The sequence below is a fragment of the Triplophysa dalaica genome, chromosome 2, assembly GCF_015846415.1.
Source record: "Triplophysa dalaica isolate WHDGS20190420 chromosome 2, ASM1584641v1, whole genome shotgun sequence".
Classification (NCBI taxonomy): domain Eukaryota; kingdom Metazoa; phylum Chordata; class Actinopteri; order Cypriniformes; family Nemacheilidae; genus Triplophysa; species Triplophysa dalaica.
The window spans coordinates 28,775,376-28,795,985 of NC_079543.1; the positions used below are offsets into that span (position 1 = coordinate 28,775,376).

Below are 20,610 nucleotides of genomic sequence, written 5' to 3' on the forward strand. Positions count from 1 at the left end.
CATATTTCTAAGATATTGACTTTGATTGAAGTATCTGGCCGACGCTTTTATACAAAGCGACTTTGCAGTATACTCAACATTTGTTTTGGAGTATGTGCAAACCCTGGGATGAAACCCATGAACTTGGCGTTCCAGAAGAAGAACTTCTTCTGAAGTTTTACCGCCACCTCACTTTTGTAATTACAACAAGACTTACATTGCATTATCCTATACATTTTACATAGGCATTTGCAATCCCCTGGGATCGAACCCACAACCTTACGTTGTTAACGCAATGCTCTTACCACTGAGCTACAGGAAAGCTAGTTTCTGTTCCCAAACAGAAACATCGTGAACGAGATGACCGCGTACACCACCGGTGTTTTGCATTTGACGCGAATATATTAAAATGATAACCACAAGCATCGTTTTATGCGGTATATAATTGCAAATTATTACACGGCTCGTAAGAATGCTTGATTCTGAATGGCCAGTCGCGACATTTGCAGGTTCGTTATTCCCAGATAACAACCTCTCGGAACTAATAGCACACAGCAACCTGGATGCAGCACATCATTTTGATGTTTTCTTGGCAAATATGTCTTTTAATAACAATTACCACATTATATTTACAATTGATTCAACCAAATTACATGTTGGTGACATCTGAACGTCGTTTATTAGCTCAACACCGAAAGCAAACATTCGGTAAAAATGAGCTGAAAAAATATTTCACATTTCATGTCCAGTTTTTCTCCTCATGTGGCAAGTAGCTGTGTAATAAGCGGGATAATGTACAACCAGCCAGGTGTTGCTCCCCTTCCCGTTGGGTTCTGGTTACACTGTAGTGGATTATATGTGCCATAACAACCGGCTGCCTGTACATTACCAAATAATCAGACTAATAAAGCTTTCACGTAAACGTGAGCAAAGAGGTGTTCCCATGTCACGTAAACATGTTATCATGATTAAGTCCTTGCACCAATTATTGGAAATAATCACATTTTTGGTGGAAAAATGATTGAGATTTGAAGAGATCTCATCCGTCGTTTCTCTTTTTTATAAGATACAAGAACACAAATGAAAGGTTATGTAACTTCAGTTATGGGTAAATGGAGGTGTTTGGGGCACAGCAAAATCACCAGTGTTAAAAAATGTCAAATTAACACTTACAGTGTATACATAATCCACACTATCAACATGTTAATTTGACCTTTTTTAACACTGGCAATTTTGCTGTGGGGGTAAGAGAGTGTCAGTGGGGTGTAAGCCGACAGGAGGGTGAGAGGTTGTGCTAAAACGGCTTTATGGCGAAATATTTCTGTTGTTGTGTTTGAGAGCTGCCCACATCATGTGCCCGTCATGGGTTGTGTCACTAGGAGGGGGAGAGAGATTTGAGAATGAAAGGGGCTGGAAGTGAGTGCTAATGTATTACATTTTCTTTCCCGTGTTCACATATTTCCCCAGAACGAGGAGCTGGTGATAGATATGCTGGCATGCCACATTTGAAATGGCAGAACCGTGATGCCAACATAGTCAAGTGTCAAAACATAACATTTAACTCCGAGGAACAGAGAACGAAAGAGCATTTCTAACAGTGAGAGCATCGTACAAACAGCCGTACATTGATGTGATTTACCATCAACAATCCACAAGCACACTTCAGCAGTGAAGAGACACTCCAGCCCTGGACCCGCACAACATCAGCGGCTGTATAATGAACGTGTTAAAACCTTCAGGTCGAAAGCGTTCTCTCCTCTATTGTAACCTGTAAATTCATCTTGATACACATTTTGTAAATCATCATCGTTTATTTACCCTTGTGTGGTTGTAAACCTGTGTGTGAGTCTTTCTTTAGCAGAACACAAAAGAAGATATTTTGAGAAATGCCTCAGTGGTTTACAATGGAAGTCGATGGGGTTCAATGTTGTTTGACTATCAACGTTCTTCAAAATATCTTAATTTGTGTTCTGCGGAAGAGAGAAGCAGGTTTATGAATAAATGATGAATGAATTTCCTTTTTAGGGTTTACTGTCCCTTTAAGAATGCATACAGAAACATTTTTGCAACAGAACATCACTAGATAAACGCTATAAAAATCCTAACGACTAAGATTTTTCTCGTTTTAATGACTTTACCCAGACCTGAACATCACAACTTTATTATCCCCAGATCATTTGAGGTTTTCTGGGACTCAAGATCTTTTTTCACTGTTGTAATCTTTTGTTTCTTTGCCTGTATCTGTTGGTGTTCCCGAGGCTAACGATTAAACATAACAGCAGAACAACTGAAGTTTTCAGTTCCTGAAACCTGCCTGCCGGCTTCAGCGTTTTCTGCTGATGTCTTCCAGAGGGGCCGCCCCAGGTGAGCCCCCGGAGAATTCTGGGTAACATCAAACCGAACAGTGAAAAGATGCTGCATCATCAGATCACTCGTGACGGGTAAAACGCTGCTGTTTCCAGTGTATGAGAGCAACGAAAAGAAAGACCCCTGAAAAAAAAAAAAAAAAATGCCGGAACCCCGTCAACAGGTCTATTATTCATTTAAATCCACTGGGAGCCATGGAAAGTGCCACAACTATTTACTAGCCAGCATTCTTTTACTCTCTCCATAGTTAAATTCAGGGCCAAATTAAGAGTTGGCACCATGTGATATCGCTGACAATCTCTGCCGGCTTTAACTGGATACATTAATTCTGGGGATTTAATTTTTTTTTGGGTGAAAACAAAATTGAAAGCTTGTGAAAATAGCGTTCCTCTAGCTCAACTGGTAGAGCGTCTCAATTTGACTCCAAAATGTTATAAACATGGTAAACTATGGTTCCCATCTGTATTTGCAAAGACACATCCAACAACCTCACCAATACCGTGATTTGAACCATTTCAGCCTGCTAATATCAAACACTATATATATTACCAAGATGCGCCACTGCCATTACAACCAATCGGGAGAAAACAAAATTTGGCCGCCTACCATTAAAAAGATCAAATTGTCAATCGATAAAGACTCCAGATTCTCTTGGCGAAGCGACCATGGAAAAAGGTGATTTTTGTGCAATTTAAGCTTAGCAAACCAAGGCTGTGGTACAGTTCATATCAGGTTCAATCATTGATCGGAAATGTGCTGTGTTTAGAAATATCTCCCTTCCAACATTCAAGGAGATAAGACTGTTGTCTTGCTAAGAAGTAAATAGCTGTCCAGAGGCATTGCAAACATGTGGGGCGACTTTCGTAAACAGACTTTGGTAATGTGAATGTCTATTGTTTAAAGAGATACTTCACCCAAAAATGAAAATTCTGTCATTATTTACTCACCTCTGTGATGTACCAAGTCTGTTTAAATGTGACACTGAGAAAGATATTTGGAAGAAATATCAGATTTTGTCCGCCATTGACTCCCAAAGGAGAAAAAAATGCAATGGTGCTCAAAAGCGCCCCAAAACTGTTTGCTGTCCAACATTCTTCAAAATGTATTTTTTTGTGTTCAACAGAACAAAAAAATGATAAAGTATTTTTTACTTTTATGGGACTGAGATACGTTTGGTTAAAAGCATTCTTCTAAATATCTTTCTCTGTGATAATCACAACAAAGAAATTTATACAGATTTCGAAGGAGAGTAAATGATGACAGAATTTTCACTTTTGGGTGTAGTATCCCTTTAGAGCCCCCGTGAACCTGAAGTTGCCATTGTTTTTACTTCCATATACTTGACACATTTCCAAGTGAAATGGAATTTCAAAGCTGAAAATTAGTGGGTGTGGCTTGTGTTCTGCCCTGCGAATTGATTGGATGTGTAAAAACAGCGGTTGCATTTTGAAATGAAGCTGGGTTCAGACTGACAGCTGAAGGGGAGGTGTTAATGGATGCTCCGCCCAAGCCGTCTGACGTACCTCATTTCAGGGTGGAAGTGAATTTTCATATTTAAACGAAGATTATGACGGTACATTATTTTTTTTAAGAAAATAACCCACATTGATCAACTATTTACAGCTAACGCTGCAATATTTCATGAAAAAATAAGAATTGTAATTTTTATTTCACTGGGACTTTAAGACCTCTTCACACCAAGAAGGTTATCATGTAAATTATCAGCTAACAATGTTCTGTTCATTCTAAACTTACACATTATAAATGCATGAACCCTTTTTATTTAAATGGATTTTGATTAGCTCAATGTTTTATCATTCATCAGCCGTAGGATGATTTTTTAAATGTTATATTTAAAGTTGTCATCTTTGGTGTTAAAGAGTGGAAAAATAAGCACCGTACAGACTCATCATATCATTACGCTCCGTGACTGCGCTTGCAAACCAGACTTCTGCTTAACAAGAAACTGCTCATCTGCTTCTAGAGATCTGTCATGATGACACTGAACGCATGCATTTTCTTCTGTTTTTAATGCAGAGTGAATGTCCAGCACGTGACTGATCTTTACAGGTGACCTTTAACAACAACAATGCATCAATGCCGCATGAATAGTGTATGAGCCTCTCTAATGCACGTCCTGAAGACAACGAGAAGAACTACAACAAAACACAAGATGACTTTACACCAGGACAAAGCCAGGAAACGTGTTTGAAGGGTCACCAGGTAGGTTGTGGTCTTTTACCGAGTGAGTCGTATTCCGTCGGTCGGGGAAAAGGGACGCACTGAAAGACATTTGATAAAATGCACACAAACGGCTTTGTTTTTAACACAGCACACTAAAACCTTTTTAGCCTTTCGTTCACACTCACAGCATTTTTGTGAAGAAAATTTTGACGTTTTGAAAACCCTCTCTAAAGTGTACACATTTATATATGTAAAAAAAAAAGATGCAAATATGCATTTTAATTCATGTGATTTATTCAGCCCAAAACAAGGAAGTGGACGACATCACACTGCAGTTGTTTTGGCTGCTTTCATAGCATATTTAAAGTCCCCATGAAATCAAAAATGTCTTGTTTATTATAAATGATAATTTCTAATTTCAAATGCCTTCAACTTGTTTAATCAAATTCAGAAACTACCCCTCCCTCTCCAAAAGCATCTCTTCTTTTCATGACGTTCGTCTCGGCCTGAGGGCGGGACAATAATGACTGCCCGATGGCAAACCAAACTGAAACCAACTTCCAACAATCCAAACATACCTTCAAACTGAAAGCAACGGCCCTACGTTCTTCTCATTCCAGAAGCCGCTACACAAATATACATCACCATGCATTGAACAGCCTATATGTGAAAAAAGCATTTTTAACGATGAATTGACAACAACGATCGAGTAAGCAAGCAAGACTTGTTTCACAACACTTAACATAAAAAAACATGACAAAGCCACATTCTCGTACGTGCATGTTTTACAATCTTTAATCAGTCTTTCTGAAAGCGCTGCAGGTGTGAGATGTTTTTTCCTCGCAGCTGTTGCTTTGACATCTTTGTCCATCAAAGCACAATCAGAAATGCATTTCATTCCACACACTCTCTGTTGTCTATGTAGTCGACTGCTAAAAGGCTTTCGCAGACCCCGCTCTCATCCCTCAGCCGTAATTGTGGCATTACTCAATTTTCAATAATGCCAAGTAATCCACTTAAGCATGACGGCATATTATTTCTTTCAACTATGAGGGATGGCCCAGCGCCGCTCTCGGGGCATTTGGGTTCACTGCGGTGGTCTCAGTGTGGGAGGGGGTCGTCGCTTTATGGTGAAACAGTGATGTTTACTTGTACATGAGATTGAAGATATTCAATTTGCTCTGGAGTTCTTTCAATTTCAACTAATACGGTTTAATTTATATTAAGCCATTTATCGGTCAGTCACGGCTACCACATTATACTACATCACAGGGTTCTACTGTAAACAGAAGCTTGCATCGCTTGCCCCGCCTCCGAATTCTTCTGATTGGTTCACTGCTTTTGGAACTGACATTGATGAGCAGCGCTGCATGTAAAAGTAGATTTTTTGCGTATATACAAGATCATTATGGCTCACCCTCCGCCTCATTTTGAGGTAGGAAAAACCCTGACAGACAGAAATGTCAATGGCAAAGTGTTTAAATGCCAGCGCCGATCTGACAAGTCATATATGCTCGAGATTTACGAGCCGTGTGCTTCTGTATTTCCCTTCCTTCAATTGAAAGCTGTAGTGTGAAGTAAGAGGGGCTTCGCACGGCCCGACTTTAATGTTTGTTTGAGTTGGACCAACGCTTGTTCGCTGGCAGAACGTTTATTTGCCGGCACGACTGCAGAGGTGACACTGCTGGCAAACACAACTCTGCAAACATCAGCACCTCCATCTTAACAGAAGCGCAAAGGATGATGGGAAAGTGGCATTTGGACGGCAGTGAGATGTGGATGATATGCGGGTACGCTCATCCGGTGTGTTTAAATAGGGGCTGAGGTTACGTCTGGGACAGGCGCTGTCATACCCTGTCTTACATCGGTGTCTGGTTTATACAGGGCAGAAAGTCAAGATGTGGGTGAAGCAGGGAGACATCCAAACACTCGTACAATCACATCACAGTGTTAAATCTTTTGAGTGTGAAAATAATAATAAAAACAAGCAGGTCGTGCAGAAAAGTTATTTAGCGAAAAATGAATAAATGATGTGCCGGTTTGAGATCTTTCTGAGATCTTCTCTCATTCAGAAGCGTGTTATAATAAATAAGGAGTTGGAGAGAGTGAATTAGTCTGAAAAGTGTTTGGGTTGACATCTGACAGCGGGGGAATTCACCAGAGATCAATGGTGTGATTGTTCAGAGATATCGCTGTGAAACGATCCTCGTGTGACGACTCAATATCTGACAACTAAACTCGAGCTAATAAAAACAATAATACAACTGTCAAAGTTCTGTCAAAACGCAAATGAAGAGTCAGACGACCACAAATGTTTTCATTTATAAAGTGAAGGAATTCATCAAGCTCCAAAGAAAGCAGAAAATATTCTAATGAGATGAAGTGCATTTTATTTCATTTATAAAGTACTGTATCATCCAAACACAAACATGACAAGCACTAATGTTTTTAGTTATACAATGTATTTAATTAGTTATCAACTTTTTAGTAGATATATTGTTTTTACTTAAATTAAATAAAGTCCATAATAACTATGATATTTATCACATATGTGATTTTTCTTTAAAGGGGTAGTCATAATTAACTCACCCTAAGATTGTTCCATATCTGTAGAAATGTCTATGTTCTCTTGAACACAAAGGGAGATATTTGGAAAAATGTTAGCAACTGACATTTCTTGGACTTCATTGACTACCATAGCAGGGAAAAAAGGTAGTTAAGGCTGGCCCAGAATTGTTTGTTTTCCATTTTTGTTTCAAAATATCTCCCTTTGGTTGAATGGAATGGAATGGAATGGAATGGAATGACAAGACAAGACAAGACAAGACAGGACAGGACTAAACTGGACTGGACTGGACTGGACTGGACTAGACAATACGAGACTAAACTAGAATAAAATAACAAATTTTTGCAAAAAAAAGACTAACAACACTGGAGATGATCACAAATAACAGTTTTGATATATTCTGGATTTTGTCAGAATGTAATTCCCAAACAATCCATAGTTTTGATGAGTTCATCGATATTTATTTTTTCCATTGAGAATAATAGAGAAGTGTAAGTTAATACAGTGGAAATACCATATAATATATAATCATACCAGAGTGATACCCTCACGGTACCGCAGTCAATGTGTCACAACTTTACCATAACAAATGATGAGATGAGACCGAGTTTCAAATATATGAGGATTTACTCAGTGTGTGACTCATGCGAACCACACACACAAATATACCACATTGTGGCAACAAGAATGTGACAAAAACAGAAAAATACAGTGCGATTGTGACTCATCAAAACAAACTGTGCCCAGACATGCTGGAGATTTTAATGTCACCTTCCAAAATCCTCGACGCTTCTTTCCATTTCATTTTGCTAAACCAGCGGATGGGACAATAGCGGCCTTTCTTTCATTCTCCAGACACGCTGCCTGTCACAGCACCACTTGGGTCCGTCTATAACGTGGCCCGTGATTCGCTGCTCTGTCTAATCCTCCCTGAAAGGGTCCCGGCTCCAGAGGAGGCCCCTCATTGTTACTATTTAACCGGACATCAAAGCGTTTCTTACGCCACCTGGTCTTTTGGATGTTGGGAAACATGAGGACGACTTGTGTTGGTGTGATTCAGCTGATCTCAATGGCTCTGGACCACAAGAAAAGCCACCGGTGATATACGAGACGAGGCAGAGACCCACGAGACGGATGAGAGATTCTCTCTGCGGTTTGAGTGAACTCGCATTCAACCGAAGGGCCTCGGACCGCAGTGAGGGTAAAAAACATCATCTGTACATGTAAGCAAACTCATATACAAACTCACGTCCGGAGTGAACGAGCAGATTCATCAGGTTTTTTTGTGCATTCCACTGTGAGCGTAAGAAACGATGATTCACAACACAACCACACCTCATATCAAGGCTTTCTAGCCTAAAGCCATTGTGAGCACAGAAATATTGAACTCTGATGATAACTGATGCTGCAACTTTGTGCCAAACAGACACGAGTCACTCCTTAAACTATGAAGTTTATTAATGAGGGAAGTTCTACACAAAAGACTTATGAATTTCAGCTGCCAGACCATTAATGGTGGAAAAACCAGTAAAGACACAATTAGGAAGATCCCTTAGCAACCACCTAGCAACCCCCAACAACATCCTTTTGCTTTCACACATTAAAAACATTTATGGGTTAGGGTTTTAAGATCTTTCATCATAAAAATAAAACATACAGTTTTATAAAACAAAATATTTTGCCATGAAAACCAATGACATTCAAAGTTTTGCACATGACAGCACAGAGATGTGTTTCAATTTCACTAAATAAGTTTAAAATATACACTGGAAAAAAATCTGTAAACTGGAAAAACAGACATATACAAAATAATAGGGCTAGGCAAATCCTTTTGCTTGTTATACTGTATCATAAAAATATAAAATAAACTGTTCTGTTTTACCATACCCAAGGATGTTTAAAATTTAATATACAGGTTTGTGGCTCTTCGCTTAATTTTTTTATTCATCATTGCAATGTGATATTTACTGATCTTACTGAAAATCTATAGGATTTGTATTTATATATAATAATTATAGGATATAAGGATATATATTAAATTGTTGACCCGTTTTTCTTTTAAATGTGTTGTCTTTTTCAGTAATTATATAGTTTTTGACTGCATTTAAAAATAAACGGTAAAAAAAGAAATATTGTAAAAATGAAAGGACATGTTCTGGCAGCCGGGGAGCCAGAAATAATCTGTAAAATAACGGTTTTCCCCGTAATATTACATTGTTTTTCTTGTAAATTTGCTGTCTTTTTCTGTAATTTTATGTTTTTTTACCGTATTTCAAAAAAGACATTAATTTTTTTTAACAACCTTCCGTTTTTAATTCAGTTTGTTCCTTTTTACGTGGAAAATCTGTAAAAAAATTACTCTTAAATTACATGTCATATTTTTCTCATACATATCAAAATAAGTATTTTAAGCACTGTTCTTAAAACTAATTTCAAAAAGTTGTATTTTATCTGTTTCGTTGTGCATTTAAATGCAAATTCAGATTGTTCGCATTTTCGAGATGTCGCCAATATATGCATTTTCTTTTTTTTATATATCTTTGGATGATATGAGGGTTAATAAATTCTATTTTTCTGTAAAGTATTCCATTAATAATCCTGTTTTAATCTGCTATTGATTTAGTCACAGAGCTCATACGAACACAAAGCCCCTGACACTGATGATCCACCACCAAGAGTCCAGTTCATCAGTGTTATACATGAGATGAAGCTCAACACAAGGACAAAACAAGGCTGAATTATGACCTGACAGCAGGATTAAATTAGTCTAACCCATTTAGACCCAGAGGAGAAACAGACAGGACTAGATAAACTATTTAAAGGTCCCAAGGTCTGAATAATAAAAGTCTCATTGAGCAAAGCAAGATCAGAGTTTTAAATTAAGAGACAATTCACCAACATTCTAACCCCTCGTGGTGTTCGGCTCTGTGGGACACAATGAAAATATTTGTAATTGGTATCAAGATCTGTCAAGTATTTGTAAATACATTTTCTGAGTAGCAAAAACACCATAAGGCCCGATTCACATTTCGTGTGAAAAACGTGAGCTGGGCCTTTATCGCTCTTCAAATGACCCGGGTTGCACATGCGGCACTACGAAAAGTTGAACTACTACCATCTCGATGCGGCACAGACACATCTAGAAAACATTACATGTCTACATTTAAAATAATAAATACGCGAGCGCAAAAGACACAAAATGTGAATCTGGCCTATAAAAGGGTTAAAAATAAAGGATTGTCAAAAAGGCAACTTCATGTTTCAAACAGAGATGGCAACCTGATTATATATATATATATATTTGATGATACTCGAATATAATATCCATCCATCCATTTTCTACCGCTTATCCGAACTACCTCGGGTCACGGGGAGCCTGTGCCTATCTCAGGAGTCATCGGGCATCAAGGCAGGATACACCCTGGATGGAGTGCCAACCCATCGCAGGGCACACACACTCACTCATTCACTCACGCACTCACAACCTAGGGACAATTTTTCCAGAGATGCCAATTCGAATATAATATAATATTTAAAAAGGTTTTCAAATATTAGGCACTGAAAATGGTCTCCTGTTACTATGGGTGCTGCTGGGGATCCTTGAAATGAAAGTGATTTCCTTCTTGAGTATTGAGTGCAAACGGTTCAGCAGACCTTCATGTCCTCTCAGACAGGGACTGATCTCACTGGTAGCCAGCGGTTGGTTTGTTTTCCTCAGTCTGTGAAGGCTTATGTTAGTTTTGGAGTCAACTCAGTAGAAAAAGGGAAAACATCTACATTATCGGAGAAACAGCTCCTATCATCCAAACAAAACACGGAGCTTCTGCCAAAGCCGTCCGGCTCACTGTACAACACGACAACACTGACTTCAAATACCATCCATACCTGAAACTAACGCTGAGGAAGTACCACAACACTAAACCCGCTTGCCTTGTGTCCATCTGGACAAGTGTTTGAAAACACACACACAACTGGACCAATGTTAAAGGTCATTATTACGTTTAATAATAATAGTAAACTCATCCAAACTATGGAACGACACAAATGTAACTATGTTGTGACAAAACCACTCAAAATATTTGACCATGAGTTTGCAGAATCTTTCTCTTGTCATTTCTCCTGTCCGCAGCTTCCTGAGGTATAATCCTGAAATGTTTTTGAATGATTTCACATCTATTCTGAGCCCTCGTTGACTGAGTTTTCCGAATTACTTCATAATATATGTTTAACTGGTGTTTAGTGGTCTGCTGATGAAACACGTCTGGAACGAACAGAAAGTCATTGTGTGCTCGTCTGAATGATCAGCACTCATTTTTGTAGCCTTGCTTTTTTATTACTGCTAAACTGCTTTGACCTGTGACCTTAAGAGTGTTTCTAATTCTGCGTCCGCTGTGTTGGGTAAGTTACTCTGAAAAAGTAATGAATTACTAGTTACTAATGACATGTTCAATAGTGTAATTACTTTACTGTACAAGTTGCTCTCTCCAAAAGTATTTAATTACACATTCCTAATTACTTTCTATATCCTACATCAACCTTGATGAGTTAAGTGATTCAATGATAGACATGAAACGACTCTTTTTATTCATTCGTAAATAATATAAAACTTATTATGAAGTAGTATAATTAACTGACCAAATCATTATAATTGTGAGAATTATACATTAAAGCACAGATTAACAAAGTTATACACACAAATAAACTATAAAGTCATAAGAAACTATATACACTATTAATTTCAGTTTATTATAGTGCTTATATTGTGCATTGTTGCAAAGCAGTGGTATAGAAGGCACATTATATTCACAATAAAGATGATAAATGATGCTTTAGATGAACTTTTGACTGAAATGTCCTTTAGGGGAACAAAAATTGTAATTGCCGTGACTAATATGGTTTTAGCACCTTAAAATGTAGAAATATTTAAACAAATCATTCAACTGCTAAATTAATTAATGTACATAACATGTAAATTAGCCACTAAAAAAAATATGTAAAATAACCGTAAAAATAGGGCACGATATACTGTATTAATATGAAGACATTTTCCATATACATTTGTTTTACCTGTATTTTAAATTTTTCACCGCATTCAATTGCATTTTAGCATTAACAGAAATGTCTGTAAAATAAAGGAAATGTAATGGTAATATTCTGCCAATACTTTGTCCGTTTTTTACAGGATATTCATTACGATGTGTCTAATTTTATGTATGATGCACTTTAGTGATACTACATGTAAAAATAATCAACTAGACTAAGAATCGAGGTGTTTTTTTGAGGATAACTTGACCTCTTTCTTTCCTCCTTGACCTCCATTACTGAAACCCTTCCGAGCATTAGAGCATCCGGCGATGAGTGACGGATGGATATTACCGAGCCATTACAGCCGAGCTCGGGGTCTCTCCTGACATGTCCCGTGTTGATATTCTGATCGTCTAAACATTCCTCCACAGATTTAAGAGCTAGACTGTCTTGAAATCTTAACATTCCTTATTTCCGTCAGAACTGAATGCGATCAAACACGGCCCGACACAAAGACGGACTGCTACAACGGTCCAAGGTTTCCCAGAGAAGGTGCGAGAACGGCTACACCAAAAGGAAATGAAATGATAATCAAAGCAGAGAAACTTGAAGGAAAATCCTCCACAGCCCCGTGCCTCATTGCCACAGGAGAATTCCTCTTTCCCATTGTTGCCTCGGCGCCATCCGGGACCCGTAAAACCTCTCTAAGCAGAGTTTGAGTCTTTTAATCATTCATCGAGATTTTCTTTGAACCAGTAAGCCTTTTCTTTGGCTCTTGGACAAGTTTCGGTTTCTATCAGAGCAAATCAGCCATGCAATGCCTTTTAATGCCTGGAAGGTGGACCTGTTTACAAACACAACGCACGTGAAGGATGTTTTATCACACCGTAGCATCTCCGTCAAAAACACGAGGCGACAGGATTAATGTAAGGAACAAACGGCCTGCATCTCGCTGGCAGAGCTTTGAAGCGAAGGCTAATTTAATTCTGTTGTTGACATGTCAGATCATTGTCCTGTGCTGTCAAGAAAAGATGGAAGAGAACAGATAGCATCTGTGAACACCTTGATCCACAGCGGAGCATCCTTCAGAAGAACTCAAAACTGTGGAACAAGGTCCTTTTAGTTTACTTACATTACAATTATACATTAAAAACAAACTATAAAGCAAAATTAAAAATAAACAAATCATTTATCAAATGAAAAAAGCACACAACACAATTGCTAAAACTTTAGCTAAAATTAAAAGCTAAATTAAAATTTTTAATAAAAATAAAATAAAAAACTATAATAACTATGCTGTGGAACATGAAAGTTAAGTTACCTGTGGCACCACATGAGATGTGATATGTTTGGTCTATTACAGGTCTCAACAAAATAAATATATATATAAATAATATGAAAGAAGATTTGGCCTTGTTGTGCAGTTATAAATATAAAAGTTTTTAGTTAAAATTAGTAATTATGTATCGCTTATTGCTCCCTGAACTCTCTGTAAGTCGCTTTGGATAAAAGCTGAATGACTAAATGTAAATGTAAAAGTTTTTAGTTGCAGTTTAAAAATAAATGATGTGTTGATCAGGGGCCAGGGCATAACAAAACTTCCAATTGTGACGGTACATGATTTTGAATGAAACAAAAACATTATACACAAGCTATAAACTATATGACAAGCAAGCATTTTAAAATAAAATAAATAAATTTAATAAAACAAAATAATTTTTGATGGTGTAATTAAAAAACAAAAATATGACATCAGATCAGAGCGGATCACACATCAGTTTGATTTCAAATATTGAGAAAAATAATGAATAAATGAGCTTCTACTATCCAGCTAAAAGAGCAACTTTGTTACCAAATTTCTGTTTCAGAATCAGGCCTCAGAGAAACCGAGGCGAGAGGTTTAAAGTCAATTATCTTCCCTCATAAGTTCTGCGTTATTTCCAGAGTATTTACTTGAAACATCTGCCCTACAAGACCAAACATGATCCGAGCGTTCCGCGTGAGCGATTGCCCCTGAATAATGACTTTAAAATATCCACATAAACTTCAATAAGTGCAGGCCAGTCATGTTTTAAAGGCCTTTTCTCTCCTAGTATGAGACTCAAAATAGATCTAAAACAATGCCTCTCTCTCTCTCTCTCTCTCTCTCTCTCTTTAAAGAGACACACAGGAATTGTATAGCAAACCACAACACAGTCTGGGAAACCCCAGAAACTACACGGGATGAAAGACGTAGAACTTGATAGATGGCGGTCAGCCACAATTTAAGCAAAATGAGAATGCAGATGAAAGCGGCAGGTTCATGCGTGTGTATTGTCAGATCGCTGCTTTTGTGAAAAGACTCTTGAAGTACTTTGTTATTTAATACAATTCAATGCGGGTATGACCGACGGCTATGAATAGTTCAGTGACATCAGCCTGCATACAGCAGCATTTCTTTACATGAAAAAAATCTGGAAAACGTTTTCTGGACACTTTTCTGGCAAACATAAAATATGTTTCTTAAAGAGACAGTTCATCAAAAAAATAAAACTTCTGTCATCATTTACTCCTCATGTCATTTTAAACCTGTATACGTTTCTTTCTTCTGAAGAATACAGAAGATATTTTGAAGAATGTGGATGAGCAAACAGCGCCGGGATCCACTGACATCTATTATGTGGACACAAACCAATGCATGTGTTTTTATAAAATATCTTCTTTTGTGTTCAAAGTCAAGAGTCAAAAGTCAAAGTCTTCTTTATTGTCAATCCTGCCACGTGTTCAGTACATACATATAGAGGAATGAAATCACGTTACTCTCAGACCCATGGTGCATACAAGTAACAATACACAGCATAAAATTAAATATAAAAAAATATACAGATAAGAAAGAAACTCATACAGGTTTGAAATGACATGATGATGACAGAATTTTCATTCACTTTAAAAAGAGAAAAAAAAATATTCTGTCATCATTTACTCAAAACCTGTATGAGTTTCTTTCATTCGCAGAACCCAATAGAAGATATTTGGAAGAATGTTGGTTACTAAACAACATTGGTTGACTCCCTTTGTATGAACACAAAACCCCGAGACATTTCTCACAATATCTTCTTTCGAGTTCCACTTAAGAAAGAATCACAACAAATTAAACAGACAAACAGATTCGATCGTGTTTCAGGTACGAACAGACGTACCTCAAATTTTTTTTCAAATTCTTTTCCTGTATTTGAGAATTTCATACCGTGTCACATTCTGATGCGTTTCGCAACCTTTCCACATAAATAAACACTTATAATATGAACAAATCCATTCCTACCATTTCCCCGTGGACCTCCAAAAAGCAACAATCAAGATCTTTATCGTGCTTTTTGTTTCTAAAAACCTCAAGAGTTCACATTTGTAGAGTTGCTTTATGTTGACCAATCGTATTGCACAACAGATGCTATTTTCTCATCTACAAGAATCCAAAAAAGAAAACCACAAAAGCTCTCAGACGACACGACGCACATTACTGACACTTCCGACATTTGCAAGCGAACCACTGAGCTGCCAGAAAGTTTGTGTCTTTTGTTTTTCTGCTCTGTAATTTCAAGTCATTACGTCTGTCGGCCTGTATAACTAAAGTGTTTCAGGACACACAGAACAGAGTTTGGTAGTTTCACAAGAACCCATATTTCTGCATTCGAAGACGGTCGAACCGGCAGACGCATTCAATCGTGAAACCACATACTAACGCAAGGGTGCTATTTATTCTCATCACCCCATTTGGGAGTTTATTTGACAGCGAAATCCCACAAAAGCATCCATTCATAAAGCTAGAAAGAGAGAGACTGGAACATCTGAGAGAGAGCGAAAGTGTTTGGATTGCCAAAGTTTGCCATCTTATTACACACTAGACAGAGTCATCATTTATTCCCCATCATGCGTTTCAAAACCTGCGAGTCTTTCTTCAGTGGAACACAAAAGGAGATATTTGGAGAAATGTCTCAGTGGTTTTGTGTTCATGTAATGGAAGTCAACGGAGTTAAGCGTCGTTTGATTCTCAACATTCTTCCAAATATCTTCTTTTGTGTTCTGAAGAAGAATCTCGTACAGGTTTGACATGACATGAGCATGAATAAATGATGAAAGATTCTAGAGAGTAAATAATTGTGTTCGGTGTCTTTTAAGGAATTTAAAGAGAAACGAGACAAAGTTGACACTTAAGAAATAAAAGAAAACTCCTGAGCTATGAAAGCTCGACCTCAGCTTCGTCTGGGTAAACATGTCAAATTGCATCTTACACCGTCTGTCTATCTGTTCTCTCTCTCAGTCTCTCAGAGGGAAAGAATGTCGTCTTTGCTGAAACCTGTCATTTACAGCTTCTGAAAACAGTCCGTCTGTGGGAAAGGATTGTGCTTGAACTGAACCCAACTGAAATGTATATCAATTCACAGAATGGACTTACAGAATGTTTATGATGTGAACATTTGAGTTTCACGAGCAGATACGCTCTTAAAAATAAAGGTGCTTCAAAGAACCTTGAACATCTGAATGACCTTTCTGTTTCACAAAAGGTTCTTTGTGGAGAAAAAAAAGTTCTTCAGATTATGTAAAGGTAAGAAAGAGGGGACGGGCCATTTGGCCTAAAATCTAAATTTCCATTAATTGAACATTTTCTCTCCATTACGATAATTGAACGATTATTTAGTTTTTTGCCCGCATAGATCACTGACAAGGTTTGTAGTGTAAATATGCCCAACTAAAGGTGGGGTGTTTTTTCTAATGAAACCTTTCTTATCTCATGTTATTTTTAGATAATCAAAAAAAGTATTTATTGTTATTCATTTGAACATTTAGAATAATAGACATCTTCTTCTGATAATGATTAAAGAAGGGGGCAATTTTGACTATATTGCCATTAGAACCCCTGCCGCAAAAAGGAGTGATTTTATCCACTTCACCCATTTTACACCTGACAGTAGCGATCTGTTTGCTGTGTAAGCTAGTCACATGAGCCGCGCAGCGAAACATCAATTCATGACCCATGACCAAATATTGTAATAACAGGCCTTTTCAATCAAGGACATTTTTTTGAACTTATATAAACCAAATACATTCTATGTAGATATCAGAGAACAATTAAACATATTGTATCAATTCATTTTTTGGCACCTTTATGTGAATAATATACATCCAGGTCAATCAGAGCTTTGTTATTCGGTCTTTTCTCTCTTGCGTCTCACGCTGTTGTGTGTGGTGGTCTGTCAGCGGTAGTCTGGTTTGAGGTGAAACAGAGGTGGAACCTTTATAGCCGAATAACCAATGGGGTATAAGCGAATAGTTAATGGGTATTATAGTACACATTCACACAATGTCGTTTTGACCACAATAGACAGTATCATACTACAGTTTCCTACTATAGTCCATTTTACAGTACGCTACAGAATTATTTAATTTGCATTTACTTTTTTATTATTATAGATTAAAATAATCGGTTAATGTAATTGATAAACCGTTGTGGTATAATTTATAATTAAGTATGTCAATGCTCAAAAACACTACAGGTCTAGTACGTAGACGTTTAACTTCAGCATACTATATTAAATATTGAAGAATACAAATCGTACCATAATGCATTTATTTTTAGACAATATAGTATTTTGAACCACGTTAGTACATAAAAAGTGTTATACAATATACTAAAGTAAGCCTAAAGTATACTATGACATACATTAACAAGGTGTTGCATTGACTATAACAACTAAAGTACACTGTAACGAATTGCTGTAAAAACTACAGCGTTATTTTACAGAAGCTGACTGTATTTTAAATAATACAGAATATTGCTGTAAAGTGCAATGCATTCTGGGGTCACGTGACGGATTAACTCAATGTACAGAATATTGCTGTAAATTTCAAATCTACAATGGCGGGATGATCTTCAACAGTCGAGATTGGGGTAGTGCGCAAAATGAATGATTCACACCTGTGGTAAGTAACTTATTACGTATTTTTTTTTCCATATTTGGTAACTATCATACTGGTAACTTTATATAGAGGTATCTAAATTCGCGGTTCATATTGCTAACCCCGGATTCAACCTCCATCCGCGGGGACCGAAGGAGTCTTGCGGGGTTTCAGCAGCGCCGTCGCGGTAAGATTTCAAACATTCTCCGTCGCTATAGCACCTGAGGACAGAAGTTGTTCATGTTATTTAGAGTTTTTGTTCACACCAGGAGTGAAGGCGTATGTGACAAGCTACAGTTCATTGTATTAGTAAGTTGACGGTTGTTTTTTTAATGTTGAACATCGCGCCCGCCGTAGACTCGGTAAAAGTTACATGCTTCGACAGTTGGGATACCACACTCGCTCGTGATTATTTTGTGGTGTAATTCAAATTTGCAAATGCAGTCATCCGTTAAATCGAGCGCCCAAATTAAAATGAGTCACCATAGCTCGAGGTAAGTCGATGTTCACGGAGGATAGCCCGGTAAAGTGATTAATGTACGTAACCATCTAGATATACAGTTTATGTATCGGAGGCCAGCTGAGAGCTTGAGCAAAAGACGTTAGCGACACCCTCATTGTATAGCAGGCCTGTCTCCCAAATAGGACCGTTGGAGGGTGGGAGTGAGACCCGTTACAAAATACTAGTGTGACAATTTCTTGACCGTGACATCCCTAACGTTAGTTGGATTACATTTCTGTATAAGTACGGTTTTAAGTGTAAGTTACTCTGTTTAATTTGCTTAGAGTTTGTTTGTAGAGTCACTTATACTAAAATGTAGTTTAAATGTAAAATGCTTAAAGATAATTGTATAGTCACTATTAACTATTACTATTGTCACATGTATAATTGTTTGTTTTAGGACACACTTTGCCATGCAGGCCACTGAATGCTGACTACTGAAGGTTAGGTTGTGTGTGACGGTGCTCAGCACAGCTTCATGTCTGGCCTTCCCACTCTGTTCATAGCATGTTACATATTCAGGCTTGAGTACCAGGATGGGGCAGCATGTACTTGGAGTCCAATGAAAGGTATTAATTGAACAACTTCCTTACCTGCATTTTATAGATATGTTAATGTTATATACCTGTTAAGACCTTTAAAACAATATTTCTCAACGAGAGATGCAATTTTTTTGGGCAAATTATTTAGAAGTCTCCCCTATTTAACACTAGCAAGCTGATGATTTAATTCATGTGTTTTAATATAATATATTTTGTACATTTAATATATAACATTTAGTTTTTCCTGACTCTTTGTAGATATTAATCCAGAGAGTGGAACAAGAAGCGTCATCTAAAATGCCAGGATACAGAAGAAACAGGTTGCAGTGAACCCACATGTCGCCGCTCTTCTAAACACAATGATGAATATTCAGTGTAATCGATGAAAAGTAAGAAGCACACACACACACACACACACACAGAGACACGCACACACACACACACACACACAGATCTCATCATTGAATTACATCATTTTATTATTCTCTGACTGTAGATGTTGTCCTCTGTTTTTCTCTGACTATAAATTGAATATCTAACATTATTCTCTTGTTTCGTTTCCATAGTTCCAGCTACTTGTTGTGCTCTGATGGATCAAGATGTGGACCGTTTTACAGACTCACTTGGGCCTTGTTTTGCAATGTTGTTTCATGATGGTAATGTTGGTTAACGTGTTGTTTAAACATGAGTGTTTAAAGAGCCATGTTGGATACTATGAAGTTCTTACTGAATAAAATTATTTCATGTACAACAACGTACACAATTTGTCTGTAATGTATTTTTGTATCAATTAAAAAAAAATAAACAATGTATATCCAGTATGCAAAACATACTGGATATACAGTGATTTATGTATTTCTTCTAAATAAAGTAAATTAAAATCAAGCAATTTGCTGTAAAAAATACAGCATTATACTGTTGCTATTCAAAATTACAGTTTTTCCTGTATTCTGCAATTACAGTAAATGGCTGTAAATTAAATTACAGTACTGTGGCTGTACAATTTACAGTAACTGGCTGGCAACCCTGCTGCCAGTAGTTTACTGTAAATTTTACAGGATTTTTTTTACAGTGTATACTACAGTACTTGTTCATGCGGGTGTGATTTCTTACTGAAAAGGAGACTTCCAAGTTAAAGGATTACACCAAATCAAGTCCAGATTCTCTCGACAAACAGTAAGACATCCATTCACATTCATCTGCTCATCCACAGTGTTTGTGTACGACCCAAACGTTTGCGGCTTAAGAGCCTGAAGGGGTTGAGTGTCAAAATCACCCAACATCCCCGTTAACCCTTTACAAAGCCCACTAGAAATGGAGAATAGTAATGGGATGGGCGGCACTAAAGGGCACTTCAGCAGAGGGCAGTCGGCCTGCAGGGTTAGAGAGGGTAAAACTGCACTGAAGGAGCATTGTGCAAACGTTGTCAAAATGTTGAAAGAGCCCTGATGGAGGCCTGCCACAGACCACACACTTATAGGACATGAGCATGTCTTTGCCCTCCAACCAGA

General features: G+C 37.5%; 1 protein-coding gene and 1 long non-coding RNA gene across 2 annotated transcripts in view; one reads left to right on the forward strand and one right to left on the reverse strand.

Moving 5' to 3' along the window:
• The window catches only part of gpc5a (glypican 5a), a 131,345-nt gene that overhangs the window by 98,231 nt on the left and 12,504 nt on the right, over positions 1–20,610 (reverse strand). The gene's annotated exons all lie outside the window — the stretch shown is intronic.
• LOC130414501 (uncharacterized) lies at positions 17,862–19,888 on the forward strand. Its single transcript, XR_008905616.1, has 3 exons — positions 17,862–19,126; positions 19,358–19,488; positions 19,666–19,888. It is a non-coding gene; the product is annotated as an uncharacterized LOC130414501 (long non-coding RNA).